Raw genomic sequence first — 9,725 nt, 5'->3', positions numbered from 1 at the left:
AGTGTGGTATGTAAAATTACTATTTTCTAGGAACACCATGTCATGAAACATGCTTAGAAGGTGCTGACTTTGTCCAACAACTCCTTTAATGTTTAAATCTCTCCCATACGGGTACCAGCAATTAGTGTAATGGCTACGTTGTTGGACTCCCAGGTAGTCGACCGTGGCTCGAGTCTCGGACCCGGTGACTTAAACTCAAGCCGGCCGTGTGTGCATTCGTGCTCAAGATCCCGAGAAGAGAATGGAGGAGAAGGGATTGTGGCATGACCATCCCCCCTGGGGGGTAATTTCTTGCTTTCTGTCTCTCTCTGTCTTTCTGGTGAGTGCACGTGCCCTATGGAAAAAAAACAAAACAAAACAAAACCTCTCCAATAAAGAAATCTCTCCTGTACCATGTCTGCTAAATGATGATTTAGCTTAGATATTTATTCAACAAACATTTGATATAAAATTATGTGCCATGCACTGTGCTAGACACAAGGAATAGAGGACTAAATATGACAGCTTTTACATACTTAAGAAATGTTTGTTTTCTTTATTCATTGTAGAATGCATGTGTATTCATTAGATGGAGAGCACCGCCCACTGGGTCTGGTCATGCCGTGATTCTCTTCCTTCAGGCCCAGCCTGTTTCAGGAAGACTTGTTCAGAGATTTTCCTTAACAGTCAGTGTTTTAGGATTGGTGAGAAAGAAATGATGAATTCCATTTTAAACAACTAAATTTGGATTGCCTCTGGTTCATTAATTCATCAAGAAATATATATTAAGGGTCTTTGATATGCTTAGCACTATTCTAATTCTACAGAGATGAAAGAAATAGGTAAGAATCCTTGTCCTAAGAGAGGTAAACTTTGATTGGAAGAGGAGTAATAAGCCAGGTGAGCTTAAAAAGATGATAATATATATAAAAGTAAATGCTTGGAAAAAGCTGAAGCAAGGGAGAGGCATAGGGAGTGTTGGTGGTTGGGTATTGAAATAAGTTTTTTTTTGTTGCTTTTGTTGCTAGATAGAAAGAGAGAGAGAGGGAGTTGGGGACGGGGAGAGGGAGAGAGAGAGGAAGGCATGTCCTGTGTGTCACATTGAAATCCCTTCTCTTCCATCTCACTCTCTTTGTGGGACCGTTGGCGTGCATGCACACTCATACTGCATTTTTCTCAGGCTGGTGAAGTGAGGACTTGAACTGTGTAGTCAGCCATATGAGATCTGGCGGCCCAACCACAAGGCCACAGTACTGGTCCAAGAAATTTTAGATAAGTGACTGGGGATTAGTCTTACTTGACAAGATGACTTTTGATCACATTTGAAGAAAATGAAGAAGTAGCCATGTGTATATCTAGAGAAAGAATATTCCAGGCAGAAGAAAGAGCGAATGTAAAGGGAGCATGCCTGACATGTTTGAGGAACAGTGAAGAAAGAGAAAGGGTGCCCTGAGTAGAGGGATTAGGGGAAAGTAGGAGGAAAGAAGTGTGGTTAAGTCCACTTGTGCTGCTATAGCAAAGGTACCTAAGACTCGGTAAGTTATGAACAACAAGTTTATTTCTCACAGTTCTAGAGACCTGGGAAGTGTAAAATCAAGGCACCTGCAGGTTTCAAGTCTAGTCAGAGCTTCCAAGTTGATACCTTGAACACTGTCTGCTTTAGGTAGAAGAGTGAAAAGGGGACCTAGCTAGTTCTTTCCTGGTCTTTTGAAGAATACTAATAATTTATCAGAGTTCTGCCATATACCTCCTAAAAGTTCACACATCTTAACATTATTCCCTGGAGGATTAGGTTTCAAATGAAATTTGGAGGGGATGCAGACATTCAAACCAGAGCAATATGTATAGGTGTAAATTAGAAATCATAAGCTTAATAGTTTACAAGGCATTGTACACATTTTGGCTTTTATTTGGAAAGGGATAGACATTCAGATGACATTCAAGTAGAGATGTCAGGTTTATGGTTAGACAAATGTGGAGTTCTGAAGAGATTGCTGGATAGGTAATAATTGCCCTTTTTATTTTTATTAGCTCTAGACATAGATGAGATTACTCAGAGGAAGTATGGAGGAATTTGAAAAGAGAAGATCTAAGGCGGAATTCAAGGGAATACCATAAGCCTCTTGGTTATTAGACATTACTTTTGTGGTTTAAACAGTGGGATAAATACATTTTAAGAAAGAAATATGAACAGAAAGAGGGGTTGAGCACTGAATATGAGAATGTGAGGCTATAGAAACTGACATAGCTTGCTTTCCTGAAGAGAAAGAAGTATTCAAGTGAGCACTTCCATTAGTAGACGCATTGACACTTGGTAGGGCCTCTGAAGTCAGTGATTTGAATCCTATCTTCTCTTTTTGAATGAGAGACACACACACACACATATATATTTTTAACAGAGTCTCAGTTGTAATCTTCTGCCCAACCTCCCAGTTGGGCTAGCTTCTAAACCCAGGCCTCCCATGTGGCCCCAGCCTCACACAGCATGCCCCACCACTTGTACCCCCGCCCCCTTGTGTCCCCCGTGGCTGGGTCAAAATTTTTTTTTTTTTTTTTTTTTTTTTAAAGATTTTTGCCATAAGGCATGTGTGCTTGCCAGAGAGAAACAGAGAGGAAAAGTGAGAAAGCATCCTCCCTAGGGGGTAACCATGCCATAATCCTTTATCTTTCATTCTTCTCTCAGGATTTTGGGGGCACACTTAAACAACTGTCATGTTTTTTCAGGCTGCTGGATCCAGGACTCTTAAATGCCTTAATCATTGCACCACCTGCTGACCTCTAAATTATAATTCTTAACACTTATAGGTGACACAATTTGGTTACAATTACTCTAGATTGTTCTTATTAAAGGCTTTTTTTTTTTTTTTTTTTTAGATTTATTTGCTAGAGGGCAGAAAGAGAAGAGAGGAGAAAACATCCTTTAGTAGGGCATAGTCATGCCACAATCCCTTCTCCCTCACTTCTCCTTCCTGTTGGGGATTTTGAGCATGCACCCACATGTGCCTGACATGTTTCTTGAGCAGCCACGGCTGTATTTGAACCCTGCTGTCAGTCATGTGGGATCTAGCTCTGTCAAACACCAGGCCACAGACTAGCCCTAAAACATATTTTCTATTGTAAGGCAATGAGAGTATGTTAGATCGATCTTGTCATTAAATATCTGTCAAGATTATTTGGTATTTTACATGCCAGCCTAATTTTTTATTATTAATTGAATTTCATAAGTACCTTACAACACTAGGAAAGGAATTAAGTTTCTTAGGTAGGACATATAAGTGTTTATGTATTAAAAAAGAGACATTGCTTTTGTTAATCAATACATTTCTCTTATGGTTTATACATGAATTTTTTTTTTTTAACAAATTGAGTTAATAAGTTCCTGTGAATTTTACTCATTCTTGGGTATATGAATAAAATCTACTTTTGGATCAAGTCTATACATATATAGGTAGATAGAGGGACTAGCAGTTAGCGTAATGGCTATGTCGCTGGACTCCCACATAGTCAACCACGGTTCGCGTCCTGGACCCGGTGGCTTAAAACTCACGCCGGGTGCGTGTGCATGCATGGCCAAGATCCTGAGAGGAGAATGGAGGAGAAGGGATTGTGGTGTGGCCTTCCCATCTGGGGGGTGATGTCTCGCTTTCTGTCTCTCTGTCTGTCTCTGTCTGGAGAGCGCACGTGCCCTATAGCAAAAACAAACAAACAAACAAAAAAAAACACCTCTCCATATATAGGTAGATAGAATGGATAAAGTCTATCTTTTACAATTTGATGATGAGATTGGAATTTCTGGATGGTAGTAAATCATTATATATACATTTACTGTAAAAAATATTTTGTTAATCTATGATTAAATTTTTTTTTCTTGTAGAAAATTGAATATATAGTATGCAAAACGGGACTGACAGCATCTAAAATTTTACTAAAGAGAATTAAAAGTGGTACTCTTGAGGCCAGCTGGTAGAATGGTGGTTAAGATGCTGGATTCCCACATGGCCAACCGTGTTTCGAGTACTGAGCCTAGTGACTTGCTTTCTCACTTTCTCTGTCTCTGTCTTTCCCTCTGGTCAAATTAAAGAATAATATTGATACTAAATAAAATAATCAATTAATTAAAGAAAAGTGGTACTCTTAGAGCCAGCAAGTGGCATAGTGATTACAGTGCTGGACTCCCATATGGCCAACTACAGTTCAAGAAGGGATTGCGGCGTGGCTATTCCCCCTGGGGGGTGATTTCTCACTTTCTTTCTCTCTGTCTCTCTCTGTCTGTCTGGAGAGCACACGTGCCCTATAGCAAAAAAAAAAAAAAAAAAAAAAACCTCTTAAAAAAAAAGAAAAAAAAAAAATCAAAAAAAAAAAAACCTCTTAAAAAAAAAAGGTAAAAAAAAATTACAATGGATTCTGATTGCTTGTGGTAATTATTTTTAGTTTATGTATTTAGTTTTTTCCTGAGAGAGATGTTGAGAGAGAGAGCAAGGGAGGTAGCTTGGACAAAATCTTGCAACCCTGTCATCCTCTCCCTAGCCTCCTAGCCAGCTAGGATCACAGACATGTGTGGGAATGCCCAGAATGTTCACGTCAGTTTGGAATCTGAATCCTTGCCTCCCATGTGGCTCTAGTTTTCCACAGTGATGCCCTACCAACTTGGAGACTGTAGCTGATCTGATAATTATGTTCTATAATGTTGCTGTAAACAATGAATTAGCGAATACTGAACCATTCTAGAGAAAATATATAGCTGAGCTGTGTGGAGAGTGCTACTGTCTCTCTTGGTCCCACTCTTACTCTTGCATGTTTGTGTGTTCTATCATAATAAAGGTAAAATACATATTTAGGTATATCTGCTTTAGATTTTTTTTTTTTTTAATCAAGGCTTCTTTTATGAGAGTGAAATACTGAGACAGAGAAAGATGAGTACTCCTAATAGAGTCTCATGCTGAGATCCCTCCATAGCCTTCCCAGACAGCTTTCTGGTCCTATAAGGGTTGACTGGGGACTGAACCCATGACCTTCCATATTGATTTGGCATTGTTTGAGTAGTGTATTACCCCTACACCACTGAGCCTGCCCTGCTTCATATTTTTATTTATTTATGTTTTTTTTTAGAGCTATTTTTGGTATAGGGCGTGTGTACTTGCTGAAAAGACAGAAAATGAGAAATCACCTCCCAGGGAGATCGTCATACTGCAATCCCTTCTCCTGCATTCTCCTCTTGGGATTTTAGGCATGCAGCATATTCGCCCGGCCTGAGTTATAAGCCAGCAGGTCCTGGACTCTAACCGTGGTTGACTATGTGGGAGTCCAGTGACATAATCATTACATCATATGCTGGTCCCTGCTTTATATTTTTAAAAAGAGTAAAACATTTCAATACAGTATACTTACTCAGATCTAATTGGCCATATTTATTTAGTTTCTTTTCTATCTACAGATTTGAGTTTCACATTTTATCTCTATTATTTTAATAGGTATCACCATGCATTTTTACTAATGTTTCTTTACCTTTCTGAACAATTCAAAGACACAAGGGTTTTGATGGCTGCCATGGGCGGCGGGACTTGCGCGGGCCCTCCTGGGCTCAGCGCGTCTCCCCCGGGACCCGCGCCAAGGCGGCTGTGGGAGGCGGAACTTGCGCGGGCCCTCCCGGGCTCAGCCTCACGGTCCTGTTTGAGTTGCTCAGGTAGGCTAAGTGGTCTTTCCTTTCAGGGACTTTGTACTTGTTTTCTCTGCTTGGAACGTTGTGCCCAGATACCTGAGTTACTCCCATGCTCCCTCCTTTTTTCCTCTGCCCAAATCTGTTATCACCAGAGAGGCTATTATGATTTTCCTAGATAAAACAGCTTTTTTCCTCTCTCTTCCCATTATGCTCTATTACCTGTTTTTTTTTTTTATTATTTCTATTTCTGTTCTATATTTTGTATTTGTTTATTGCTGATTTCCCTGTTTAGAATGTAAGCTTTTGGGGAGAGACTTTGTTTTGTTCACTGCTGTATCTCCAGTGCTTACTACAGCAGTGGCTGGCACATGGTAGGCTCTCAGTAAATGCTTGTGAATGGAAAGATAATTAGGCTTGAGGCACTTAAAAGCGGATTGCAGATTTAGTGTATATGAGTGTATCTCCTTGGTTTTGATAGTCTTCACCACAGGGTGATAGGGAAAAAGACCTAGGTCTTTATTTCTCAGCCACATCAGTTCCCCTGATAGCTATCTACCAATTTCTGGCTGAAGAGGTAGGGAGAAGATGATTGGGGAGGTGTAATATTCTGGAAATAACTAATCTTGACTGTTCTCATGCTCTTTGTTCTTGCAGATTTGTGTGGTATCCCCCCACCCACACACACACATTGTCTTTTTAGTAGAGTTTCAGCAACAAGTGGAGACAAAGAATTGAGTTCCTGTTTGTTTGCTTTCTTAATTTGCCAGAGAGAGAGGGTGAGAGAGAGAGAGACAGAGAGAGAGAGAGAGAGCCCCTTAATGGGAAATGGTCATGCTGCAGTTCCTTCTCTGTTTCTCCACCATGTTGGGACTTTTGGACATGCACACATATACACCTAGTGTGCTTTTAAGTTACTGGGCCACAATTCAGACTGCAAGATTGGCCATGTGGGATCCAACCTTAACCACCAGGTCATGTCGCTGGTCCAACTCGTGTTTTTATTCAACCAATCCCATCAACTCTTTTAATAGAAGCAAAGTCCAGACATTCTCCACTGTGAGTTGCCCAGTTTCCTGCTTCAACAGTGCCTGAATGGAACCAGCGCCCTCCCCCATCTTGGCTGGCCACCCAGAGCCAGTCCTCTGTCACCTCCTTGCAGCACCCTTGGACTGCTCCAAGCCCCCACTGCCACTTCAGCATCATGCAGCCACTGTCACCAGAGCCTCTTCTCAGTCACCTGCTATGATGACCATGTCCCCCTCGCAGGTGCACCAGAACTGCCATCAGGACTCAGAGGCCACCATCAACTACCAGATTAATCTGGAGCTTCACACCTCCTATGTTTACCTGTCCATCTCTTCCTACTTTGACTGCTATGGTGTGGCTTTGAAGAACTTTGCCAAATACTTTCTCTACCAATCTCATGAGGAAAAGGAACATGCTGAGAAACTTATGAAGCTGCAGAATCAACAAGGTGGCCATGTCTTCCTTTGGGATATGAAGAAACCAGACTGTGATGACAGGGAGGACTGGCTGAATGCAATTCGAAGTGTATTACTCTTGGGAAAAAACATGAATCAGTCACTACTGGAACTGCACAAATTGGACAGTGACTGAAATGACCCCCATTTGTGTGACTTCATTGAGATGCATCACCTGAATGAGCAGATGAAATCCATTAAAGAATTGGGTGACCATGTAACTAATTTGTGCAAGATGGGAGGCCCAGAATCCAGCATGGCAGAGTATGTCTTTGACAACCACACTCGGGAGACAGTGATAACCAGAGCTAAGTCTGAGGCTAACTTCCCAGAGCCACGGGGTGACTTCCCAGCTTGCCAAGGCAGTGTATGCATTTGGAGTTTCTTTTTACATTTCCTATAAGTTGTGCCAATACATCCACTTAAGTTCTTTAATTTGTACCATTCCTTCAAGTAAAGAAATTTGGTACTGCCCCCCAAAATAGAGGTTAAGACTTTTTTTTTTTTTTTTTTTTTTTTGAGAAGTTTTGCTATAGGGCACGTGTGCTCACCAGAAAGACAGAGTGTTAGAAAAAGAGAAATCACCCGCCAGGGAGGATGGCCATGCCGCAATCCCTTCTCCTCCTGGGATCTTGGGTATGCATGCACACACACCCTGTGTGAGTTTAAGCCACCAGGTCCATGACTCGAACCGTGGTCAACGACATGGGAGTCCAGCAATATAGCTGTTACACCAACTGGTGGTCCCTAGAGGTTAAGACTTCTTTTATCATGATTAAGAATACTTCCATTTGATCCTGTATGATATTAGGAAATTATAGCTGACTTAGGATCTGAGAGTTTTTTGTTTCCATTTAAGGCGTGCCTATCAGTTGAAAAGTGGAACTTCTTAAATGAGTACATTTTAGACACTAGCCACATGTAGCTATTGAGCATTTAAAATGTTTCTTGTTTGCATCGATATGTGCTAGATATATGATATACATTTAAAATTATTATTTTTACACATAGTAGGTATAAAAGACTTTGAAAGTTTCAAAGACTGTAAAAAGAATGTAAAATGTCATTAAGGACAAGCAAGTGGCATGGAAGTTAAAGCACTGGATTCCATCGGCCAACTGCATGATTCAAGTTCTAGACCTGGTGGCTTGAAAAACCATGCCCAGTGTTGGTGCGTGCATGCCTAAAATCACGAGAGGAAAATGGAGAGGTAGGGATTATGGCATGGCTATAGCCTGGGGGAGTACTATCTCATTTTCTCTCTCTATGTCTCTCTCTGGTGAGCACACACACCCTATAGCAAACTTTAAAAAAAAATTATTAAATATTTTGGCTCAGCTATAGTAATATAAGCAATAGGGTATTACTGTGTGATGCTGGGCCTGCACGGGAGGCCCTGGTCTTGTTCCTGGACAGCCTAAACAGAATGGTACAGTGGTGTGAGCCTATATTCCTAGCTAACTTGGATGCTGGGGCAGGTGAATTTTGCACTGTGAAATCCCATCACAAATACCTCCTTTCCTTATTAAAAAAAAAAAATCTCTTAGAATATTGGCTGTACGGGGACCAGCAGATGGTGTAATGGCTGTGTTGCTGGGCGTCCCATGTAGTCGACCGTGGTTTGAGTCCCAGACCCGGTGGCTTAAACTCACGCCGGGCACGTGTGTATGTATGCCCAAGACCCTGAGAGGAGAATGGAGGAGAAAGGATTGCGGTGTGGCCATCCCCCTAGGGAGTGATTTCTTGCTTTCTGTCTCTCTTTCTGGCGAGTGCACACAACCTGTAGCAAAAGCCTCTCCAAAAAAAGGAATATTTGTTGTATGTTGAAATGATATTTTGAACATATCTGATTAAAATGTATTATTAAAATTAACTTTGTGGTTATATTTTGTTTTATAATTTGGCTACTAGAAAGTTAGAATTACATATATGGCCTGCACTATAATTCCTTTGGACAGCACTGCTGTAGAGGCCAGTGACTAATGCAGACATTGTAGAAATCCATGAAAGTATCTGCTGGATCAAAATGAACAGATTGAATTCACACTTCAACCCCCCTCAAAGATAGACAATGTCATGTTTGACCTGGTTGTTCTCCTAGTTATTGTACTTTTATATACTGTGAAACAGTCATTACTCTTGTTAACTTTGTATTGATGTAAATTTGCCACCTTGTTTCATTACTCCTCCCCTTTTATTTCTGAATGCTGAAGTAGTAGTAAAAACTCTCCGGTAGAACAGAATGAATCTATGCTCTTTAAAAATTAGTGTTGACCTACAACCCTTCAGATCCCAGGATTTTTTCAGTCTTATAGTCATTCCATAGGATAGGAGTAATCTGAAGATGTTACCTTTTAACAGATACAAGCTGACTTCACTGCCTGAAAATAACCTAGAAAAGACCTATTAGCTGGAACAAAAGTGGAGACTACTTCCTTTTGACTGTCCATGAATAACATTCATGATTATTGATCAGTACTAGATCAATTTGGTCTCAAAGCCCAATTGATCACAATGTATTCTTATAGCTATATTGGCCTTTTACTTCACAGAGGCACAGATTATAGGCAGTTTGGCATTCATTTTTAATTTTATGAAGAGTGTTT

General features: G+C 40.7%; 1 pseudogene; it reads left to right on the top strand.

Moving 5' to 3' along the window:
• Positions 1-6,675: 6,675 nt before the first annotated feature.
• LOC102482118 (ferritin heavy chain pseudogene) lies at positions 6,676-7,591 on the top strand (annotated as a pseudogene).
• The last annotated feature ends 2,134 nt before the right edge of the window (positions 7,592-9,725 follow it).

This window comes from Tupaia chinensis, unplaced genomic scaffold (genome assembly GCF_000334495.1).
Source record: "Tupaia chinensis unplaced genomic scaffold, TupChi_1.0 Scaffold000394_1, whole genome shotgun sequence".
In the NCBI taxonomy this organism is placed as follows: domain Eukaryota; kingdom Metazoa; phylum Chordata; class Mammalia; order Scandentia; family Tupaiidae; genus Tupaia; species Tupaia belangeri.
Note: the sequence above shows the minus strand (reverse complement) of the source record. Positions and strands in the feature narration are given on the sequence as shown.